A 22,857-nucleotide genomic window follows, 5' to 3' on the forward strand; every position below is an offset into this window, starting at 1 on the left:
TTGCAGACAAAATTTTAGGACATCAGGCTTCCAGATCATGGGTCTGGATGCTGCCCGAAAGTAGTCTTGGGTGGATGTGAGATGGTTAAAGGTGGAAATAATCACATTTTCACTTTCAGAGGTTTCAGCCAGATGTAGCACGTGGCTCCTAGCTGCTGTGCTGAGAATCAGTGCTCTCTGGGCGACAATTTAGAGAGGTGTTGAGGGAGATGAGAGGGGTGGGAACAGCTTGTGTACGAGGAAAGCTTAAATAACGTGTCTCTCATCAGCATAGGGAAGGGATGATAGATGGGGTTGGTGACAAAGATCTATAAACACCTGAGCGGCAGGGAAGGGCGAGGAGGGAACGATTGCTCTTCTGGAGGCAAGAACCAGAAGACATCAGCTGAAAGAAGTTTGAAAACAAAGACAGGGCTTGTTTGCACAACCCATCATTCAGCTCTGTTGTGTTAGAGGTGCGACATCCCAGGCGGAACCTGGTGGGGATGGGTCTGGCTATTTTGAAGTCGCGTGGGTTGATTCCCTCTCATCTTGAAGCTGGAGTTTTAGAATTTCTCTCCATCTTTTTGAACCAATCGTGGCCGTTTTGCTCCCTGTATCTACGCTCAGTTTTTGCTTTACCTTCCGGGGCGAGCAAAGTTTTTCACAGCATATGGGTCATGAGGGATTACCTCCTCCTCTGGCTCCAGACAGACTGCTCAGAGGGCTTGGAAAGGAGCTGGATTGCAATGCTGAGACCCCATCTGCAGTACCCGGTTGTCCTCTGGGTGAAGGAACGGTTCAGAGAGGGTGGTTAGACCATGAGGGCATGTTGCAGGGAAGTAGAACCCATGTTTTATGATGCCCGTCTCCATGTTGTGCCAGGAGATGACATGGGTGCGGAGGTGAAGTCCACCCTGAGGGTTCCCCCGGATGACGGAGCTGTTTTTTGGGGGTACTAGCTGCTCTTGATTGTGGCACCATCTGCCTTCCTGCAGTCCTGTGCTAGGCAAGGCTTTCTCATTGCTTTCAGAGCCCTGGAGAACAGAGGCTCATCCTTGTGTTAAACAGAAAACTCTACCTCAGCCTCCAACTGGGGCCTCCGTAGCAAGTCTCCTCCGAGGGGTGTCACCACCACTTGATCCTTACGAGCTCCTATCTCCTGCCTTCACTTTAAAGAGCATTTTCTCAGTCCATGTGAGACTGAATTAATTTCTCGTCCCGCCTCCCAAGGTCAGGACCTGTCTGGAAAAGGCTCTAGTTTACCTCTCCGTGTAGTCTTGAGATGCCCAGACACACTAGATATTGGGGGATGGTCTGGCAATCTCCAGAGCTTTTCCTTTCCATGTTAAATAACTGGAAAAGAACATTATTTTTTTCATTAAAAATTCATTTGGAAGTGGTGAGGTTTCTGAGGATGTAATTAGCTGAGTTCTCCTCCTCCGTCAGCTCTCTCCAAAGCTTCTTGGGATCACTCTTTTTCTCTTTTCCTCCTCATTTCACTCTTTCTTAGCCTGTTTGCAACTTGCTTAGGTTTGCCTGGACACTGAGTGGGGCAGATCCTTGCCAGTCTCAGACAGAAGTGAAGACAAAGTAGTTAATGCAGGAGGTGAGGTCTGGCCTAGTTACTCCTCAACAAGACAGTTCTGAAAGAGCATTTCTTTGTATCTAGACCTTTCTTCTTTCATGTGCTGCATCATCTAATGCCATTTCAGCTCTCCAAGTGCAAACCCTGCTCTCTGGGTGGCTTTTCTCCAGTGGTAATGGGGCTAGTGGGGCAACTCATCTGGTCCTAGACAGGAGTGTGCAGGAGGGAGATGAGGACTGTGGGCAGACCTTCCCTTGAGTGGTACTTGTCTGAGCATCTCTCTCATGCCCTCGTGGGTGTGAGCAGCTGTGTATCTCAGATGACCAGCGGTTGGTTTGCAATAATGAGGGCTGACATTGATTTACAGCTTCCTGCAGCCAAACCAGCCAGGCTTTGTAGGTTCCCACCACATACTCAGGCTCCACACTGGGGAAGTGAGACATACTCTTCCTAACTACATCTATCTGCCTTTTTTGTTCTTTATCTTTTCTGTTTTTACCCCACTTACCCTAGTTCCTGTTTGTTTTCTCCACACTTTTTTCATTCAGCCACCCCAGCCATCGTCTGGATGTCTGACCCATCACTTCAGCAGGTACGAGGCCAAGGCACAGGCTTTATTTCCAGGAACAGGATCTCCACGTGGGGCAGCTCATATTCAGTAGGCATCTGCAAAGTCCTTGGGGCAACTTCCTCTCCTTCACAGTGTCCTTAAGTCCTGCCTTAGCTCCTAGCTTCCCCTTCAGCAGTTCTTTCCAGATCCCTACATTGGAAAACACTTCTCTTGGAAAGCCCTTTCTCCTCCTCCTCGGATTCCCTGGGTACCGTCAGCTTGGTGGCCAGATCCTGCCAAAGCTTTATTATCTCTGCCCCACCACTAACACGGCTTCTTGCTTTCCAGGCGGGAGCTGCTTTGCATCCCACTACCTAGTCCCATGGGTCAGGGCATTTCTGCAACCAAAAGGGCTGTGAGTGGGTGGGCGAAAGGAGAACTGGAGATCTCAAAGTCCTGCTGCAAACTTTTGCTGAGAAAAATGAGATGTGGCATTACTCCCTTTGGTTCGAGGACAAGAGAAGGCTGGTCAGCTCCTACCTTCCAGCAGTTGGAGGACAGCAAGCAGCCCTACCTTGTTTTCTGCCTCTGTAAAATGCAGGTAAGAGGATGCCTGGCTGCTTGGAAATGCTCTGTAGTGGGCAGGTGGATGGCTTTGCTCTGCCAAATGATCAGCTTCTGAAGAGTTAAAGTACTGTTTAAAAGAGACCTCAGTTAGACCCCTAATGATGGGGCATGTCACCTCTGAGACCCTTTGCCGGGCTGATTTCCCTACATGTGTTCATGTTCTCTGTACGCCCCAAAGTTTGGCTGTGTGCTGAGGGACCCTCCCCCTGCACCCCCCCAGCTCCGAAATTACAGTTGAGATTGATTAAGGTTTATTCATTTTAATTAAGATTGAGAAGCTGGAACCCCAGGGTGCACCAGCCTCAGGAAGAAGGACGATTATGCAGCAATTACACAGCCTTGTAATCACATTATACATGAGATATAGACTGAGATCTACCAAAGCCATTGTAAATGGGTCATCAGCAAACCCAAGAGATGGTAAATCACTTGGGTACCTTTAGCTCCTTGCCAAGGGGCTCGGATTGGGGTTGGAGAGGAGATGCTGGCTGAGAGCACCGCATGACCTCATATCTCAGTGAACTCCTGTCCCCGGGACCTCACAGCATCCATCAGCACATCTCTGCCCCGCAGGCATGTGATTCTCTCCCTTCTTCTCCTCTTACGAGTGGGTGAAGCATTAGCATCACTGCAGAGCTGGGAGATGGTGAGTACCTCCTCCCAAACCAACATCTCTCAGCTCATCCCTCCTTCTCCTCCCTGTTGGTACCTGGGGCTCCCCAGGTCCGGGCAGCCCTCCTGGTCCCTGCCTTTTTATTATTGGAGAGGAGCAAAAACTGGGCAATACCTCTTCATAACACTCCCCCAAATGCTATTTCCGACCCAGGGGATTTCTTTGGGAGATGAAAGCCCAACTGTATGTACACAGGGTGATTGGAACAAGCCATAAAGGTGTTTTGGAGACACGATCTGAAAGGTCAGACGCCTCTGACTTGTTCCTCAACAAATGGCCACGCTGGCATCGCTCAGGGTCTTGGGCATGTTCTAGTTTAGGGCTCCTGGATTGGGAATACACCTTGACCTGGCTCACCCAGAGCCAGCCCGGGTTTCCTGCACCATGTTTCTCCAGTCTTATAGCCCCAAGGTGGCAGAACTAACACATGGGTGCCAGCAATGGGGACATGGCCTGTTTGCTCCCAGGATGGCCAAACTTCTGTTGAAGCCCACCCCTTTGAGAAGAAGCACAAATTAACTCTTGTTTCCCTTTGGTTTGGTGATGGGTTTTAAAAAAAAAAAAAAGTGATTTGCCTCGCTCACCCTCCCTTCAAAGAGCCAGGCAGCAACATCGGTGGTGTTCCCGTGCCCTGTTGCCTGCACAGCCCTTCAGGAGTTGCGTTACCCTTCAGGTGTTCCTTCTGCTGGATGCAGAAATTTCATATTCTGATACCGTTTCCTCTCCTGGTTTTCATCCCCTTAATTCTTCTTCTCCAGTCATTTCTAATTAGCAATGCTAACCCATGCTGCACTTGCCTTTTATCCCCTGCTAAAAGCAGGCTTGGGCTGGAATTAGATGGAGTGATGTAGGCTCGATGCTGCTTTTTTCCACTGAGGGAGTGGGGGTACGGGGTCAATAGGAGCTGTGTCGAAGCCAAGTAGGTTGCTGATGTGGTTTATGAGCCTTGGGATGGTGTTAACCCAGGGGAGCTTTGGCTATCCTTGCCTGTCCGACCCCGCTCTCCCCTTGCTTGTAGAGAGCCAAGAAAATGCCCTTCAACAGGTGAGGAGGCTCAGCGGCACAGAAGGTGGCTCCAGTGGGTCCCTAGCCTCAGGGGAGGTCCACCTGGGTGGCAAGTGAAGAGGAAACCACCTTCAGAAAGTTTACTTTTTCCTCTCCGTTTTTCTAGAATAGATAAGTCCTTGAGGAACTAGCATCCCTTTGCCTAGTGATGCTCTGTGCTTATCCTCGTCTGGCATTTCTCGCTCGCTCGCTTCTTTTTATTCTTTTCTCGCAGTTTACAAATTAGTCAGCTTTGCCCAGTGAGGGAGAATTGATTCTTATGGCAAAACACTTTTTTTTTTTTATTCCATCCTTTTTATAAGCCTCTAAAAACAGCTTTTCATTTCCCTGAAAGCAGCCAGGAGAGCTCTGAGACGAAGCCAGACACCTTGTCACACTTGCAGAGAGCTGCAAAAACAGTCTGCTTCCCCCTTGCCGGGCTGGTAGTGAGAAATTTTCCTTTCTGGGCTTAAAGGCAGCGTCTGGAAAGCATCTGGGGAGGTCAGGGCTGGCTTGCTAGTGGCATGGAGGCTGGGGACGGTGCTTTTTGGCAGGGTGACTTCTTTGACGCTGGCCAGCTGGTGTACAGAGCCACAGCCCTGGGACCCAGGGGATGGGGAGATGGGGGAGAGGATGCTCCTGCCCCCTTGGAAAAGAAGTTGTGTTGTCCAAGAGGGGCCACAACATGGGGTTGATCTTGCGGAAGTGCTGAGCATCCCCTGCCCCATGAAAGGGGGTGCAGCTGCCGTCCATGCCCCCGCAGCATCCTGGAGCCCCCTCCCTTCTCCTGACATTGGGGACCCCCAGTGCATCTGGGAATGGGAAAATCCAGGCTGAAAAATCCTCTGCTGGGCTGTTTCAGTTTAAACAAACTTATAAATTGGGGCTGCTTTAGCAGGAAACCCTGAAAGCGCTTGTCCAAGTAGTATGGTTTGGGACATTGGCACTTTCATGAGAGTTTGTTGGGCCACAAGAGCAGATGACGGCCCCAAAGCTATCCCTGGGGGCATGGATGGGGTGCCCGAGGTTGTCATCCCCAGGGCATGGCATCCTGCGTGCAGCTGCAGGCTTCCTCATTGAGCTGCTCCCAAGATGAGATGCTCATGGTCAACAGCACTTGGAGGTATGTCTGTCTGCCAGCCCGTCCCCCGCTCCATCCTGCACACCCCTCCGGGTCTGAAGCAGGGGAAAAAAAAAATCAATAAGAATTCCTATTTTGGTCCAAGGCGTGGAGTAGTTTTTCAGCCACGCAGGCAGAATTAGGCTGGGCTGTGCAAGATGTACAACAACGTCCAGCTGCTGATGGAGACACAGCACAGGGGTTTCTCCTATAACTGCAGCGTCACCAGTAAGTGCCAATGGCAGTGAGGAGGGGTTCCCGGTGGGGTTACAGTGACTTGAGTTTCAGTGTCCAGCCGCCTGCAGGGTAACTGACCCTGTAGATGTGCACCGACCTACCTGCAAGCCTGATCTGCTCCCTAATCTGGCTGGCAACTGGTCCTTGCAGGAAGGATGGGGTCATGATGCCACCAAAGACCATACGAAGGTCCTGCATCACCTTAAGCTGCTTTTGAAATGGTGTGCTGGGACTGGGAAGGGTGGCTGCAATGAAATCCTCCCTCCTCTCCATCAGCTGCAGCAGGACTGGGGCTATCAGTGCTGAATTTTTACCCAGTTGAGATACTGGAAGGGGTGTCTTTGCCCCATGGCGGCGGCAGGGTGAGGGATGGCAAGCCACCGGCAGCCACCCTGTCTGGCCCAGCCCCAGCACGTGTCATTATATTTTTGAACACCTTAAAATCCCCACAGCCGCTCCGACTTATGGCATTTTTCTACCTCTTTTTTTCTCACCGCGAGCCGCAGCGTTTGACTGCCAGATCTGGCACCTGCTACAGCATCGCCTGGAGCCATCGGCTTTGCAGCGATGGGTCAAGTGACCCAGAGAGGGGGAATTATATATAGAAAGACAGGAGATAGAGATGTCATTAGAGAGAAGCTGGGAGCCAGGAGAGAACCTCTGGGCCCATTTTTTTTTGTGGATGAAAGGAGCTTACATCAGTGAAGAGGGTTATTATATTCAGATTCCCATTTAGGCTTCTCCGAGTTGTACAACAAAAAGAATATTAAATGATCTTGCAAAATTTATGTTACAAATCAATGTAACCTGCATAAATCAACCCAGACGAAGCAAGAAGGTAAGGTTTGGGTTTTTTTTTTATCAAGTGCCTTGCTGTGACAAAGTCGCTGTTTTAGAAATGAAAGATGCAGCATCCAGCAGGAGAAGACCTTAGAAAAATGTCATGCCTTTAGCCAGATAAATCTCCTTGCTCCCTTTTTTTCCCCTGACTGGGTGAAGAAGGAATCACTCTCCGACTGTCTGCATGAAGTGAACTGCTTAGAGAGCTGGGGGGGTTACACACATTGGTCAGAGCTAAAACTTCTTGTAGACGTAGGTAAGAGCGCAGGCAAAACTTGGGGCAGCAGGGATGGTGGGACTCTTGGGGGAAATCTGTGGTCAAAATTAGAGTAGAAGAGCTGCCTTGGAGCCCCTTTGAGTCCTCCAGGTAAGGAAATCAGCTTGGCCCCATCTCAAACTTGTTTTGCCCATGACGTTTTTTTCCCAAAGCTATTTATGTGTGTAGGATGTGATGGTGCGAAGCAGCCTGGTATTCCAAGCGTCCAATGTGGGTGGATGACTCTCCCTCCAGGCTTGGACCTGCAGAGACAGCACATGAGATGAGACCGAAGAGTGGTGAACAAGAAGAATCTGGAGAAGATCCTTCTGCTGAGCTAGGTGTGCAACGCAGAGGCTGGAGAGCGGGCAGGGGGGCAGCAGGTCCTGCATGGCCCTGAGGGACTTCTCCAGGGAGGGCTTTTCCCATTGGCATCCAGCACTGCTGATCTCATCTCTGCCCTCCGGTATAACAAACAGGTCTGGATGGGTTCTCTCTCTTGGCAGACTACCAGCAAGGCTTTCGTGAGATGCTCTTCCATCTCCTGGTCAAGAGAGAGCATAAGGTCTATTGGCTCTTCCAGTTCTTCCTCCAGAAAACAGTAAGTTTCTGAGTGCTTCTTCCTTGGGTCAAACAGTCCAGGTGGTTAAAGTCCATAATTGTTCCTGGTCTGATGTCCTCCCACCCTGAGGAAAACAGTCACCTGCAGTCTTTGGCTGCCCACTGCCCCACACCAGGCATGGTCCCTTCTCCTGGCCACCTGGGCATGAGCATCAGTTTGGGTGGCCCTCATCCAACTTGCCCAGGCAATGCTGATCCCTGCAGGGGATGGAGTTGTAGTAAAGGGGTTGAATCCTCTATTATCAGGGCTTTGGGCTTTGTGGCTATGGACAAGCTGGGCCATGGGATCTTTCTTGGCCCTGGGTTCCTGCTTTCCTTGTCCCCCAGGAGCGCAGCTGTGTGATGAACATAGGCATGGGGAAAAGCTTCATCATGCTGAAGACCTCAGTTGCATTTATGGATCCCACCTTTGCAAAACACCTGGGTGAGTCCCAAGCCTCCTCAGCACCTCCACAGATCCAGCACAAAGCACCCCCATAGATCCAGCAGCATCATTTTGAGAGGATGCCAGCAAAGGAGAGTAAATATTTGCACAGCGATTGACGTCATCTAAATGTTCTAAATATGTTGAGAACCTGGTCAGGGCCACTGAGCAGAGGTTATGCAACTTGGGTCTCCTGAGGTGGCTCTGTGCCGAGACTCTAGAAGACCTTAGTACTTTGCACTTGCTCTTCTGAATTTATCCCCTTTAGGCTGTGAGTTGCACGAAGAAGGAGCTGAAGCTGCAGCCATTAAGCTCTCCCGAGCTGTCCTTCCATTCTCATGTCCTGCTGATGCTGTTTGGGCAGAAAATATTCCCTCTCCTCCAGATTTAACAGCCTGATTTTCTCTGGGTAGGTTGGCTTTTACCTCCCTTCCCCATGGCTTGCAACTGCTCCTGTTTGCCTTTAAACTACAGCAACTTCTGTGACCTGGGGTTTGCTTTCTTCATCTTTCAGAAGGAAAAGGCCTGCAAGTTATTCACTCACTGGTCCCCCAGTTTTGCTTCTCCTTCCAGATAGTGTTCAAGTCCTTTGACAATGTCTGAAGGCTGTGGGAGGTGAATGCGTGTTAATGTCCCATCCTTCATTGCCCCTACCTATCCTGCATCCCTCTGCCCAGGCACCCCAAGCACCCTGCATCCCTCTGGCCGGGTGCCCCGCTCATCCTGCATCCCTCTGCCCAGCTACCCTAAGCATCCTACATCCCTCCAGCCAGCCCCATCCATCCCAGCTCCTGGTCCACAGGAAGGAGAGACGTCCTCCTCCTTGCAGCTCATCCCTCAACCCTGCTCCCTGATGGCTCTGATTATCTCAATTAATATTTACACAGACTCTCCCCGGCATTCGCCGGTTGCAATGAAGCCCGTGTCGCAAGTGTTTGTTCTCATTATCCTCCAGCTGATGGACGATCACCTCTTCAGAGGCATCTATGACTCAGGAGGTCCCTGAAAGGTAAATTGCCTTTTTTTTGGAAGAAAAGCATCAAAAACAAAATGTGGGGACCCCAAACCTCCATGGTAAAAAAGCTGGGGGTGGGGGGAGGAAGGAAAAGGAAAAACAAAGGAAAAAGCCCTTCTCCATTGAATTGCAAATGGAAGCGAGGACTGAGCTGGAGTCAGAACAGAGGGGAATGGGTTGTCTTTGATTCCTCGCTTTCTTTTTCTCTTCTCCTTTTCCTGTTCCAGCCAGGTCTGCGGGAATCTGGTTGACCTGGATGCGTAGGAGCTGATCTCTGCAGCCTGCGCTGCCCACCAGCTCCCGGCAGACAAAGTGAGCTCTTGGGGGGGGTCAGCGGGAAAGTCCATCCCGTCACCCTTTCTTCTGCTCTCCTCCAGGTGCTGGCCATGCTGATGGATGACTTCACCGTGGCAAAAGCACTAGAAGGCAGCTTGGTGTCTTGCGGTAAAGATACCCACTTGATTTGCCACACTCAGCTGTTGAAGTCTTTTGGTTGGGAGACTGGATCCGACCTCATGGCATGGAGGGATTGGTGCGGACAAGGATGAAATGGGGAGCCCTGATGGACCAACTTTGATCCTGCTCTCCTGGTCCAGCCTCCACCGACCAGAGCATCACATAGTGGGGTGGAGGAAGAGGGTACCGGTTGTCCCCATGGGGAGCAAATGATGGGACTTCATCCAATCTCCAGTCATGGGTGCATTTTGCTTCCATCATCCCAATGCCCCATCTTCCATGGGGCCCATCTCCATGCCACCCCAACATCAGATGTCTCACTGTTCAATGTGAAGGACTCCATGGCCCCTCGTTGGAGGTACCAGCTGTGATGGAGGAGGCACTAAGAGGCACTAATACTAGCCACAGTAGTAGGTTGTGGGTATGGAAATCCCCACCCGGGGGGCTCCTTTGAGCACAGGAGCAGCACCAAGGGTGTGGGGAAGGATAAATAGATCCCGAACTGCTAAGAATTATCACCCTTTTTTTTTTCAGGGCAAGCAGCCACCATGCACCTTTCTGTGGAGCAAGGAAGGGTTGGACTTTGTCATCTTCTCAGAAAGGCACAAGCCATCAAAGGGCCGTAAATCTCCATGAGGGCTGAAGAAGGGGAAGCAAAAGACTCCAGCTAGCAGGAGGAATTCATTCATCCTCAGCCAGGCTGGCAGGTGTAGCAGAAAATCTGCCGATATAGTCAAGGTCCTAATAAGTTTGGGAGCGTCCAGTGGCTGGTCATAAGAAGCCGCCGCCGCTGAACGGCTTTTATCACTCCAGACACTTCTGCTGACACGGAGCGATTTGTTTTGCAAGGGATGCTCCCTGAGCAGGGATCAGGGGAAGGCTGAGCTAATGCTGCCTGACGTACTTCGTTTAGGAGATAAGATGAGGCGGGGAGGAAAAGAGGAACGTTGGGAAAACCTCCAGGGAAGAAAGCCCTCCTGTGCTGGGAAGGGCAGCGCGAAGGCATTGGGATGCTGGTGGTACCCAAAGCCGGTCCAGGGCCGACCAGGATGCTAAAAGTAGCAGTTCCCAGGCTCTGTCAAGGAAAAGCTGGCAGAGCTGAGGGTGTTCCATTATTATTTTGTTGGTCTGGGACATCTTAAAAGGCAGAGCATGATGACAAAGTATAGGCATCCCTCTCCATCCTCATGAGACATGGAAGCAACATTTATCCCTACGCATTTTAAGCCAAGCATTGTTCTCCAACTGAAACAGGAGAGGTTTCTAATGCTTCCTATTTTAGGTGGACGGGACATTCGTTAGCACAAAAAGTGTCTTGTAGAGGGGATTTGTTGCTTGTGGTGAGGGTGAGGGGAGATGGGGAAGGCTGAGCAATGCTGTCACATCAGCGCTGGCTTAGCCTGCAATGGCGCTTCTGCAAAATGAGGGCCAAAAGGCGATCCCTGCAAAAATTCAGAGCAAATCGACCCATATTTACTTACTCAAGGCACGTCACCCTGTTGCTAAAATCTGGGAAGAACTCAGCCTTGTTTTCCTAAAGATCATTGTGGAGGAGGAAGGCTGGCCGTGCCCATCTGAGCATCCCCATCCCGCTCCCCGTCTCAGCTTGGGGGGGAAGTTGGGTACCCAGGAGCCTGTGGGGTCCCAGTCCCCTTTGTCACCTGGCAAAGCCCCTTCTACTTTGCAAGCAGCCGCCTTTTCGGTGGCCACAGCAGCCCCAGCAGCAGCAGAAAGGGGAGGATTCTTCCTGCTTCACTTGCCGTGAGGTACCTGGAGGTACCTGCTAAATCCTCGTGACGATGCCATGAGCACCAGCTCCTGATTTATCCTGAACTGATGGAGGGATTGTTCCGCGATGAATTACTTAGGATTAATTACACTGCGTCCCTGCTGAGATTTTTAACAAGATTATGCTTCCCAAGCCTTGCTGCTTTGCTTTTTCCTCCTCCTCTTTCCTTTCCGTTTCAAAGTATGTGGCGTGCAGCAGGACTTGTTTTGGGGGTTGTTTTTTTTTTTCCCCCTCCTGGGGTGCTGGTGAGAAGGAGCGAGCCGCGGCAGCACCTCCATCATGGGGGAAGTCATCCCAAGCCGGGGCTTGGGGAACGAGTCCCCGGGCGATGCTTCACCTCCTGCACTGGGTTCAAGAGGTTGATTTTCCATGGGCAGCGCTGCCTCTGGTTTCTCTGGGACAGTGGGAAGGTGGAACCCACTGGAGATGGTGGTGGGACCCGGTGCATGGAGGTGGGGCTGGTGTTTGGTGACTCCTTTTCTGCTGCAGAAGCAAATTCCCTCTGTGCTGGGCAGGAGGGGAGGATGCTGCTGGTCCTCTCCCATCTGATCCCTGAGATGGATGCTGATCCTCTCCCCATGGCCCTGGCCCTGAGATGAGACTCTCCAGGGTGGCCCTGGGTTGTTTCTGGTTGCCCCTGTGTCTGTGCTTGCTGTCCCCATCCCCGTGTGGCCTCTCGGCGTTGGCAGACGCAAGGGGAGACATCGTCATGCCTGGAGAGGAGGCAGCAAAGCCTGAGCTGGAGCTGGGGATTCGGGGCAGGGTGGAAGATCAAAAACATCTCAGCAGCAGGTTTTTCTCCAGCCCTGAGAGGCATTTAAGTGTTCATGCGCTGCAAGTGATTGACTGCGTTCGTGCAGCGATGGAGAAATAACTGCCCTGATTTCCCTGGGGACCGCAGCAACGAGGAGGCCACGTGCCATGGCAGTGGTGGGGGGGGGTACCCGGAGCTGGGGCGGGATGGAAGGGAAGGAGAGGGATGGCATGGATGGGCTTCGGGGTTGGAGAAGGTCGTGACGGTGTTTTCCTCCAGCACAAAAAGGGGCAGAAGAGGCTGCTCCAGGAAAGACGGATGACCCGGTGGACCCAGCAGCACGGGTAATGAGACACTAGCCACATTTTGGGGTGATTTGCCATCGTTGAGGGCAGTTCAGCGTCTGTACAAAGCACCAAAGCAGGAGTTTTCAGCTGGTTGAAGCATTATCCCAGGTCTGGGATGCTCACAACCCCTCTCCTTGCCAGACGTTTGCTGCTGAAACACCAGGCTCCGTACCTGAAACCTTATTTTCTTCCTCTGGTTTATATATTTTTCCCCCGTTGTATCAGTTATCCAGCTCTCCCTGCCCCTCTCCCTGCAAAGCTTGCCTTTCTTAACCTGAACAAAGTGCTTTCCGCATCCATCTGGTCCGTGATGGACCCATACTGTCCTGGCTGCCCACAGCATCCCACCCGGCAAACCCTGGTTCATCTTTCCAGCTGTTTCAAACCTCTTTCCGCCAGCCCCATCCTGTGCTTCTTGGGTATTTAGCCCAGTATAAATTGCTTTTATCAAAATGAAGCCGGCTTTGGGCTTGCAGCAGAAATTCCCTGACCTCCTAGGTTGTGGTTTGTTGTTGGGTTTTGGGGTTTTTTTTGGTTGTTTGTTTTTTTGGTTTTTTTTTCCCCTCTCCATAGGATTAACATGGTTAGTCAATGAGCGTGAGCCGATTTGGGGTTGATGCTATTCCGGGCTGGGTTTAGATGCGGCGGCACGGGCGGACGTGTGGCTTCGCAGCGTCAGGCGGCTTTTGCAGGATAAATGAGAGCATATTGATAATCAGCCTTGTACCAGCTGGGGGCTAACCCTGCTCAACGGTTTAAAGGGGACGAGCGTTTTGCTTGCAAAAGGCCTCCTCGTGGGGTGCCGTTGTTTTGAGGGAGGAGGTGGCTTTTTCTCTTCACCTTCCCCCCCCCTCCACCAGGGAACAGGAGCCACAAATTCACGTCTCTCTGCACCTGAGCCTTACCCTTTGCAGTGGTGCCAAAACACCTCGGTCCAGCACTCGCTCGTGCCTGACCTCTGCACCTTCAGGGCTGTGAGGGACGCTGCTGGGGACCAGTTTGCTCCACGCAGCGCTTTGCAGAGCAATGCATCCGCTTAGAAGCCGCCTTCCTCTTGCCATAGGAGATGGGGACAAGCCACCGCTCTTGCAGAAGGACACTGCAATGGGCTGAAACCATCCTTCCTGGCTCCTCATCACCCAAGGTTTTATTTTCCCCTCCTTAATGAGGGGCAGGGCTGTCTTGGAGGGAGCTTAGGGGGCATGGTTCCTTCTCTCCAGGGATGACATCATGTCTATGGTCAGGGCTCAGCCCATCCCCACGCCCAGAATAGGGTCCCTGAGGTGGGATGGGATGGGATAGGATGGGTTAGGAGTGGCTGAGGGTTCTTAGCATCCAGAAAAGGGGATGTGGTCAAAGGGACTTGATGGATGTTACAACCCATTCTCACTGGGCCAGCTCAAGGTGTCCACAAGTCCCCTTTCCCCCCTCCCCGCCTCTTTTCCGCAGAGAGGGAAACTGAGGCACAGCTGGGCCAAGTGCCCTCCAGCTTTCCAGTTCCTTCCTCCAAGACCAATGAGGTAAGCTGGAAAGGCTGGGAGCTGCTGGGCCTGTTTCAAAGGACAACAGGGGATGTCTGGAAGAACTGGGTTTTACTTCTGCTCCCCAGGGATGAACGGCTGAAGGAAAGGTCTTCTCCACAGGGCAAAAACGCGGCAGCTCCCAAGAGGTGCGGGGAGAAGGATTTAGGGTTGCTGCAGAAAAAAAGGTGCTTTTTTTATGGGTGCAAAACCCCATAACTGTTGCGATTTGGGCTTTTCTAGCTCCTGTTTCCCAACTCCTTCTCCACACACACCAGGATCCGGAGCTGCTGCTTCCATTTCCTCGCCAGCAAAAAAGCAAATAAGCAGATTTATATGAAATTTCCACCTCTCCCCAACCCCAAAGCCAATTTCTCTTTTTTTTTTCTTTTTTTTTTTTTTCTTTTCTTTTTTCCCTTTTCCCAGACAGCTCCTGTCGCTTTTTCAATTGCTCCTAATGGAGATGTCCATCACGGAGCGCGTCGGCGAGGACATTAACCCAGATATGATTCCAAGCAGGAAGGGATGCGTTAATGACCATTTAAACCTGTGTACATAGCCGGTCCAGCCGAAGATGATGGGCTGATTTCTCTTGCTTTCTTGACAGGTGAATTTTTTTCCTTCTCTCTTTTAAACCCAGCCGTGTGCAGGGCTGAGGTTTTTCGGGCTGCCCGGGCCAGCTCCAGCCTTGTTTGGGCTGGGGGAGAGGATGAGCATCACGGTGAGATGCACCCAGACCCATAGCGAGACCTCTCACCCCTTCCTCCAGGAGAGATTTCATCCTGCGGATCTTCTGCAGCAAATATTAAGGAAAGAAAAGGGGTTCTTCCCAGACGGGAATGGCAAAAAGGACCTGGATCTGGGGTTTTGCTGGTAAAACCAGGGCTAACCCACACCAAGCATCGCTCCAGCCTTGACCAGAGCAGAAAACCTTCTTTTAAGAGTAAGTGCTGAGGTCCTAATGTTGCATTATATAGCATACAGCAGAGTAATACTCAACCAATTACTCTAATGCTGCTTATTTGCTCTTGTTACAGAGAGTAATTGCTCACCCAGAAGCTATTAAATTAGATAAGAGCAGAACAAACAAAACTATTCATTTTATTCACTGTATATTTATACACCTACCACTCCAGAGCGTAAGCAGCCACTGCTCTCTGGGTGTTAGCGATTCCACTTGTGAGCCAGACAAAGACATTTGTCACGGCTGTGGGTGGTGTTTCTCCTTTTAAAGCGGCTGTGGGAAAGACAGGGGACGTGTTGGGGTTTATTTATCCTCCCTGCCATCAGCTCAGCTTCCCGCTGCTGGTTTCGGAGCCTCTCCCAGGCAAGGTGTGGGGGGGGGGAAACTGAGGCACTGGCGGGGGGGGGAGCATGGCTACAACCCCGCCGTTGACAATGTCTGGTGAACTAAATGAGGGGGTTGGGGGGGGCGCAGTGAAGGCATGTGCCATCTTGGCAAGGCTTGGGGACAATCCTCTGCTGGTGGCAACTGCCACCGCTGTCCCAGCCCACCCAGGAGAGGCAGGAGGGCAGAGATGGGTTAAACCTGGGGTAAATATTAATTACCTGAGACCCAGAGGGAATAAAGGAGGAGGAGGAAAAAGAAGGAGAGAGTGGTGGGAGGAGGTTCATTGCTCCAGGTGTGGGGAGGTGGCTGTAGCATCCCTGCCAGCTGATGCGAGGCTCCCTTGGGGTGAGCAGGGGCTGGGGGGTCTGAGACACGTCCCCCTCCCAGTTCCCAACTGGGCTGGGGCTGGGACAGCTGGGGCCGAGAGACAGCTTTGCCCTGTCTCTACCCTGCTCAGGATACAGCCCTGGCTCCTGCTGCCCGTTTGCAGCAGCCCAGGGCTGGGATGAAGCCGTGAGGAAGCATCTGGTCCAGCTCGCAGTGAGCATCACGTCCTCCTCGGGGTCCCACCGGAGGGATCAGGCATGGAGTGGGGGGGCTGCAGTACCCTAACGAGGGTCTGCTCATTAAACCAGCTCCTTTAACCAGGGTTACTGCTGAGAACGAGATGCTCGGGTTCCTCAAGTTGGTGACTTGCTTCTAACGGCTGCTATGCCCACGGAGGGGCTGGGGTTGCCTGGGGAGCATCAGTGGGGGGGGGGGGGTGGGTGTCTGCACCCCTCCGCGACCCGACCAGCATCACCTCCCCAGAGCAACACGGCAAAATTCGGCTGCTTTATTTGGGTTATAGACACATCCTATAAATAACCCACTCCAGAGAAGTCTGCTGCAAACAACCCGCTTTAAAAAACATGTTATTATCCACTCTGCTTCCCTAATTAATTCCATCTCCTGCCATCCATGAGCGAAGCCCACAGGGCACTCGGCGTGTGTGATGGGCTGGGACCCCCCGGGGGGCACTGGGACCCCTGGGCGGCGGTGGCTGAGCCTCCCAGGAGGTTGCTGAGACCCACGGGGGGATGCTGAGACCACCTGCCGACTCTGCAGGGATGGGTGAGACAGCGGTGGGCGGTTTTTAGGCTGCCGAGGCTGCCATCTACCGATGCTGGGACAGCTGAGCCACCTCGGGTCACCCCTTCCGGGCAGGGAAACCCTTGATGCTTGCATTGATTTAAAAAAAACTATGAATTTGCCCCAGGGAATAGTGGGTTTGTGTTATTTTAGGGTGTTATTTGGTGGTTGGGGGTAATGGGTAGAGCCCAGGAGGGCTGGCGTTCGGGTTGTTCCGTCCCTGGGTGCTGCCACGTTGGATGCAATTGATAATTGCGGTGCCTTGGTGGAGGGGAATGGGTGGGAGGCGGGGGAAATCATAGAATCACAGAACGGTTTGGGTTGGAAGGGACGTCAAAGATCATCCAGTGCCACCCCCCTGCCCTGGGCAGGGACACCTCCCACCAGACCAGGTTGCTCCAAGCCCCATCCAACCTGGCCTTGAACCCCCTCCACAGCTTCTCTGGGCAACCTGGGCCAGGGGCTCACCACCCTCACTGCAAAGAATTTCTTCTTAATATCTCATCTAAATCTCCCCTCTTCCAGTTTAAAATGGTTCCCCCTTGTCCCATGGCGCCCCTCCCTGCTCCAGAGTCCCTCCCCAGCTTTCCTGGAGCCCCTTCAGGGACTGGAAGGGGCTGGAAGGTCTCCCTGGAGCCTTCCCTTCTCCAGGCTGAACCCCCCCAGCTCTCTCCTCGCAGCAGAGGGGCTCCAGCCCTCCCAGCATCTACGGGGCCTCCTCTGGCCCTGCTCCAACAGCTCCGTGTCCTTCTGCTGTTGGTGCCCCAGAGCTGGAGGCAGCACTGCAGGGGGGTCTCCCCCGAGCAGAGCAGAGAGGCAGAATCCCCCCCACCCTGCTCTGCTGCCCAGGCTGCTGGGGATGCAGCCCGGGGTGCGGGGGGCTTTCTGGGCTGTGAGTGCACATTGCCAGGGTTTGGCAATGGGGTGGTTTGTTTTTACCTTGTGGAAATCAACAGAGAGGTGTTGTGGAGGTAGAAAACCCCACCTGGGGCTCAGCTGGGGTTCCCCTGGGCTCCTAGGGCTGTCGTTGGGGTGCTTCCCCTCCACGGCTGGGTGCAGGCAGCCCGGCCAGACCCAGTGGTGCACCCATAGCTGCGTCGGTGCCTCTAGGTGGGAAGGTGCTGGAGAAAAACTCTCCCCTGACTTCCTAACGGAAGCTTTAATGCCTTTTTTTTTTTCAGCAGCAGAGGGATGGTGCTGAGCCTCTGCCCACCTTGTGTAGGGCACGTCTCTCCCTGGGGCTGCTGGTGAAGATGTCCTCTGCCCATGAATCCAACCATGGAAGCATAGGAAGGCTGGAAGGTGAGGAGTCCGGAGCTGCTGAGAGCGACATCCCTTGTGATGTCCACCCCACCTTCCCTGTCTGGGCTAAGCGTTGTCCCCCAGCAAGGGCTGGCTTGCACTTGGGGACCATGATGGTGGCCAGGCTCAGGAGATCAGAGGACGATGCCCTTTGGGAAGGCTTGCATAGGCGAGAAGCTTCATGGGCTTTACTCTCACCTCGAGGAACATGACGGATTTTCCCATCTTAGCTGAGAGCCAGGTTGGGTTGCAAAGCACTAAAGCAATCCAAAGAGGCTGGTGACCCGAGGCAGGAGTTTGGGGGAGATAAGGGAGGGAACATTCCTTATGCAGAACCGCTGAGATTAGGGTGACAACAACTTTATTCAACTTACAAGAGCTAAGAGAAACCTCCAGGGGAACGCAGGCACTCCTGCACATGCGCTGGGAGCAGCCAGACACGCAGCTTAAAAGGATGCTTCTCCTGGTCACCTCTAATGTCCCTGATGGCTGGTCCTACATTGAAGGCTAATTTGAGCTACCAAGGCAGGTCTCAGAGGCTGTATTTCATAGAATCATAGAATGGTTCAGGTTGGAAGGGACCTTAAAGCTCATCTAGTTCCAAGCCCCCTGCCCTGGGCAGGGACACCTCCCACCAGACCAGGTTGCTCCAAGCCCCATCCAACCTGGCCTTGAACACCTCCAGGGATGGGGCAGCCACAGCTTCCCTGGGCAACCCGTCCCAGTGCCTCACCACCCTCACGGTAAAGAATTCTTCCTAATATCCAATCTAAATCTCCCCTCTTTCAGTTTGAAGCCATTACCCTGCGTCCTATTGTTACGCTCCCCGATCAAGAGTCCCTCCCCATCCTTCCTGTAGGCCCCCTTTAGGAACTGGAAGGCAACTATAAGGTCTCCTCAGAGCCTCCTCTTCTCCAGGCTGGTGCTCTCCTCCTCTGCCGGCTTTGGCTAAAACCCTGCTGCTCTGGATGGGATGCTCGGCATGGGCTGGGACCAAGAGTCAGGAATTTGGGTGAAGCTGTGGGTCCTGCCAGCATCATCTGCCTGTGGATGTCCCTGGGGGCTGGGTGCCGAGGGGCAGCGTCTCCTGGGGACACTGGGGTTCTCATCCTTTGGGAAAAGAAACGCCCTGGCTCCACATCCCAAGCTGTGCCTGGCTATAAAAAACCCGGAGGTGACGTTATTGAGGAGCTTTGCTGACGTCGCTGATGCGGCCAGCACGCAAACAGGGATGCGAATCAGAAGCCAGTTAATTATAAGCTCCATTAAGAACACGGGGAGGGGGGGAAAGAAAATCACCTTTAATTGCTAAATGTGATAGGGGAACGTCAGCGTAGAAAGTAAGGAGAGCTGCGAGGGTTCAGAAATACTGGGAAGCCATGAAGCGAGCGAGGGGAGCACGTGTTTGGAGAAGGACCCCCATCCCTTGCAGACCCTCCCGAGCCATCTCTGGGTCAAGCGTGGGGTGGGGAAGGAGCTGATGTCAGAGCTGGGACCTCCCCGCTCCGTCCCATAGGTTTCTCCACGTATTTGCTCTTGAATTTTCCATTATTTGTGGTGTTGCCCAGGTTGGGGAGAAAGGAGGAGGAGGAGCCACCTCACCCCAAACCTGATTTTTAGTTTTGTTACCCCAGATCATATTTATTTTTCCCCCCTTTTTTCTTGCCTTCCTGCCTCAAGACCGGTGCTAGGATGGAAAGAACTTGCACAACCCTCGTTTGACTTCGGAGCTCCTTCCCACGGGATGACAAATTCACAGAGGAAAAAGACTTTTAGGGACAAAATGATCAGAAAAAGTCCCTCTGCCACTAACTTCTGGAGGATATCTAGCATCCCTTCACTCTCCCTTCTCCTATTCCTGCCCTGGGAAACCAGGAATGTAAAGCTTGGGCGGGGGGCGGGTATTTTTGTGGGGCAGCAGGCTTTGGCGGGTTTCGGTGGCTGGGATGACAAATCCGCCTTTCCCTGGCTTAGAAATTACCCCGCGCTTCAAATCGAGAAGCGGATGGTTGAACAGGGGATTCCGAAGGCGTCAATTTGTACCTGCTGAACGCCCCCCCCGCCGCCGTCGGCAGCTGGCAGAGAAGTAGTTCAGGGCTTGTTTACACCCAGCCGGTGAGTATTTCAACGGAGACACGGAGATAAAAGTAATAAAGTGTCTTCCATTTAGGTTAAATGAAGTTTTCAAACACGTTCCCCTGCTGGAAGCACTTACCGGCTCCGGCTGGACAGTAGGGATGAGTTAGGTGGAGGAGGATGCTCAGCAGGTTTCCTTGACCTCCAGCTCCTCCACCTGCTGGATGCCAAAAACGCCGGGTGGGATTTGCTCAGGGATCAGTGGGAACTTTCCCCGCGCCAGCCAGGGGAAAGTCCCCTGTGCCCCAGTTTCCCTTCCCAGCAGCCCAGCGCAGGAGGGAGGTAAATGCGGGGCCAACCCCCACCCCCAGGCACAGGTGGGATGGGACCGAGCAGGGGGACACCCCATCTCCCCTGCACTCTATTCCAAAGGACAGCGGAGACCTGGCACGCTCATAGCACCTAAGCAGGGTCTCTCAGCTGCAGCTTTCCCAACGATCAGACGGAGGCAGAGGACGTTCATTTTGATTATTTCCTTTAAATCTTGATTTTTTTTTTTTTTTTTTTTATTTCTTCGCTGTGTTTTTTTTTTTTTTTGTCTGGGGAGAGCAGAGCCGTTGGATCACGAGGGAAAGAGGTGATTCCTCTTGCAGTGGCGGGGCGAGCACGTTTCCTTGCCTGGTGAGGCCACAGCTTCTCTATGCTTAGCTGATTTTGGGGGGAGAATTAACGGCAAGAGACTGGCTCCGGCAGGGAAATGTGGCTGTCCTTGTCCTCTGTCACTGCGTTGACTGGGAGGCCTTGGTCCCATCCACTCCTCCCCGCAGCACAGCGGTTGAGGCGATGGGGGATGCTGACCTCGCTCCTGGGGCTCGGTACGGTGGGAACTGGAGAAAAGGCGGGGGGGGGCATTTCTGCCATAAACTGTTCAAAATTGCTTGTGGGAAAAGCCTGCCCGTTCCCTGAAACAGCCCGTTTTGGGGCAGGAAAGCGGAGATTCAAGTTCATTTCAATTCCCCCTTTCCTCCCCCGTGTTTTCCCTCAGCTGGCTGACTTAAAAAAATCAAGTCGATCCCGGTAGATCCGTGTTAAAAATGATTGGAAAGGAGGTAGGAAAATCCTGGGAGCGCATTTTTGGGTGAGTTCATTGTGGATGGAGACAGAGGAGCCTTCATGCCACCGTGCCCCATGGTGACCATGTGTCCCCATTGGTTCAGTAGGGTGACATCCAATTACTCACATGGCTGGTTATCCCAAAATGCCTAAAAGTAACAATAATAGAAAACCAGTTTTTAGGTAATTAAGTTGCTAAGTAATTTAATCACTCGGGAATAAACCAAATTCACTGTACTGGTAATTATTTCTGCAAAGGGAAAGCAGAACGGCCAGGTTGAGGGGTTAACCCCAACTTGAAATTTGGGGGTTGAGCCCAAATGGAGGCACCGAATCCAGGGGACCTGCCCCTGGCCAGCGCTGCCTCAGTTTCCCCAGCTTCCCCTCACCCACTTTTTAGGGAGCCGCCCCACGATGTCCCCAGCTCCGGTGCTTGGTATGGGCACCCACATCCACCCCCCCCTTCTAAAAACAGGGGGTAAGAAAATGGGGGGGGGGGGGGGTCCAGCCCCTCTGCCCCCTTGTCCCACCCCACCTGGGGAAGGGATTTCTGTGGGGCTGGGGTGAGAGAAGCCACGGCAGGGGTGGCTGTCCCCGCCGCTGTCACTCCAGGTGCGGTGGCACCGCAAGCGTGGGCTGCTGGCACCATCTAGTGGGGGTGGGACCCCCCCTACAGCGAGACATGCCCCCTCCCCTCCCCTCCCCCCCCCCCCCCCGTGTCACATCTTGGCGGCCCAGGGTCCCGCTTTGGGACAGATGCCACCCCCTTCCTGCGTCCTCCCTGGGGATGCTGAACACGCCTGGGGACCGTGGGGATGTGGGGTGGGACCCTGCGCGTCCTTAACCAACACCCCCCCCCCCCCCCGCCGTTAAGGGTTATGGGGCCGGTAGCCTGTCCCCTCGGCCACCACATCCTGGTGACATCTCATGGCCTGGGGAGCGGCACGGGGTGTGGAGCCACCTGGGACCCCCCCACCCTTGAACCAAACCTATAGGGAGCTCCCCCCCCCCGCCCTCCCCCATCATCATCCCTCCACCCCACAGCGGGGTGGGGGGAACCCCGTCCCTATTGTGTGTGTGCGTCCCCACGTCACGCCAAGCCCTGTGTCGTGTCCCCCCCCCCCAAAAAAAAAATCGTGGCCGGGCGCAGGGCTTGAGGGGGGGCATGCGGAGGGGAGAGACCCACAGCCAGCCCCCCCCTCCGGTGTCCCCGTCCCCACTGCGGACGGGCGGCCGTGGGGCCGTGGGGGGAGGAGGTTAGGCCAGGCTTTCCTTCCCGGCCAACGCCGCGCTGCCTATTACATCAACTCTGGTATTTCCAGTCCCTGCGGGGAGAAGGGAGGAGCGCGGGCAGGAGCAAGGAAAAGCCAAGAAATATTGGGGGATGCAAGGATTTGGGGGGGGGGGGGCGTGTGTCCCACAGAGGGGATTCAGGCCCTCCGGGAAGGTGCGGTGTCAGGATCCCCGCCGTGGTCAGGCTGGCTTTGGGCCCTGGCCTCCATCCTGGCTCCATCCCCCACCCCCCCACCCCCGGCTTCGGGGCTGGGAAGGAAAGCGGCAGGAGTTGGGGGGGGGGGGGGCGGGAAGGGGAAAAAGGAAAAATCTACACGTGGAAAACACACGTCCCTACGGCCAGGACTTAAAGCAACAGGAAAGCGTCGGGGCAGCAAAAGGCAGCTCCAGGGAAAGGGGGGTGGCAGGGATTTGGGGGGAGGTGGGGGGGGTGAGGGGGCGGCACTCCGCCTTTTGGGGTGCTGCCTCAGTTTCCCCAGGGTGGAAGAGGGAGGGAAGGATGCTGCAATTCTTTTTCGCAGACTCATTTCTGCCCCGAATTTTCCCCCTGGGGATGCCAGGCTGGGGTCGTGGGGCTGTAAAAAGGCTGAGGGGGTAGGGGGGGGGTTCAGGGGGTCCCCGGGGAGGACGAGGTGACAAGGCCCAGATGCTCTGTTTGCACAGGTGATGCGAGGAGGAGCAAGCTGGGGCGATGGCTCCGGTGATGGATTTGGGGTTGACAGGGGCCGGCTCCGGCTGGCAGTGGGATTGG

At 53.7% G+C, this 22,857-nt stretch overlaps 2 long non-coding RNA genes across 3 annotated transcripts; both read left to right on the forward strand.

Moving 5' to 3' along the window:
* The first annotated feature begins 8,237 nt into the window (after nucleotides 1-8,237).
* On the forward strand, nucleotides 8,238-12,069 carry LOC128915000 (uncharacterized). Of its 2 annotated transcripts, XR_008468484.1 has the most exons (4): nucleotides 8,238-8,368; nucleotides 8,847-8,968; nucleotides 9,352-9,788; nucleotides 9,965-12,069. It is a non-coding gene; the product is annotated as an uncharacterized LOC128915000 (long non-coding RNA). The 2 variants fall into 2 exon arrangements; XR_008468483.1 differs by lacking the exon at nucleotides 9,965-12,069 and having other exon boundaries at nucleotides 9,352-9,905.
* A 1,668-nt stretch (nucleotides 12,070-13,737) lies between these two features.
* On the forward strand, nucleotides 13,738-19,463 carry LOC128915204 (uncharacterized). Its single transcript, XR_008468559.1, has 4 exons — nucleotides 13,738-14,447; nucleotides 14,610-14,783; nucleotides 17,507-17,624; nucleotides 19,305-19,463. It is a non-coding gene; the product is annotated as an uncharacterized LOC128915204 (long non-coding RNA).
* The last annotated feature ends 3,394 nt before the right edge of the window (nucleotides 19,464-22,857 follow it).

Source organism: Rissa tridactyla, chromosome 9, assembly GCF_028500815.1.
Source record: "Rissa tridactyla isolate bRisTri1 chromosome 9, bRisTri1.patW.cur.20221130, whole genome shotgun sequence".
In the NCBI taxonomy this organism is placed as follows: domain Eukaryota; kingdom Metazoa; phylum Chordata; class Aves; order Charadriiformes; family Laridae; genus Rissa; species Rissa tridactyla.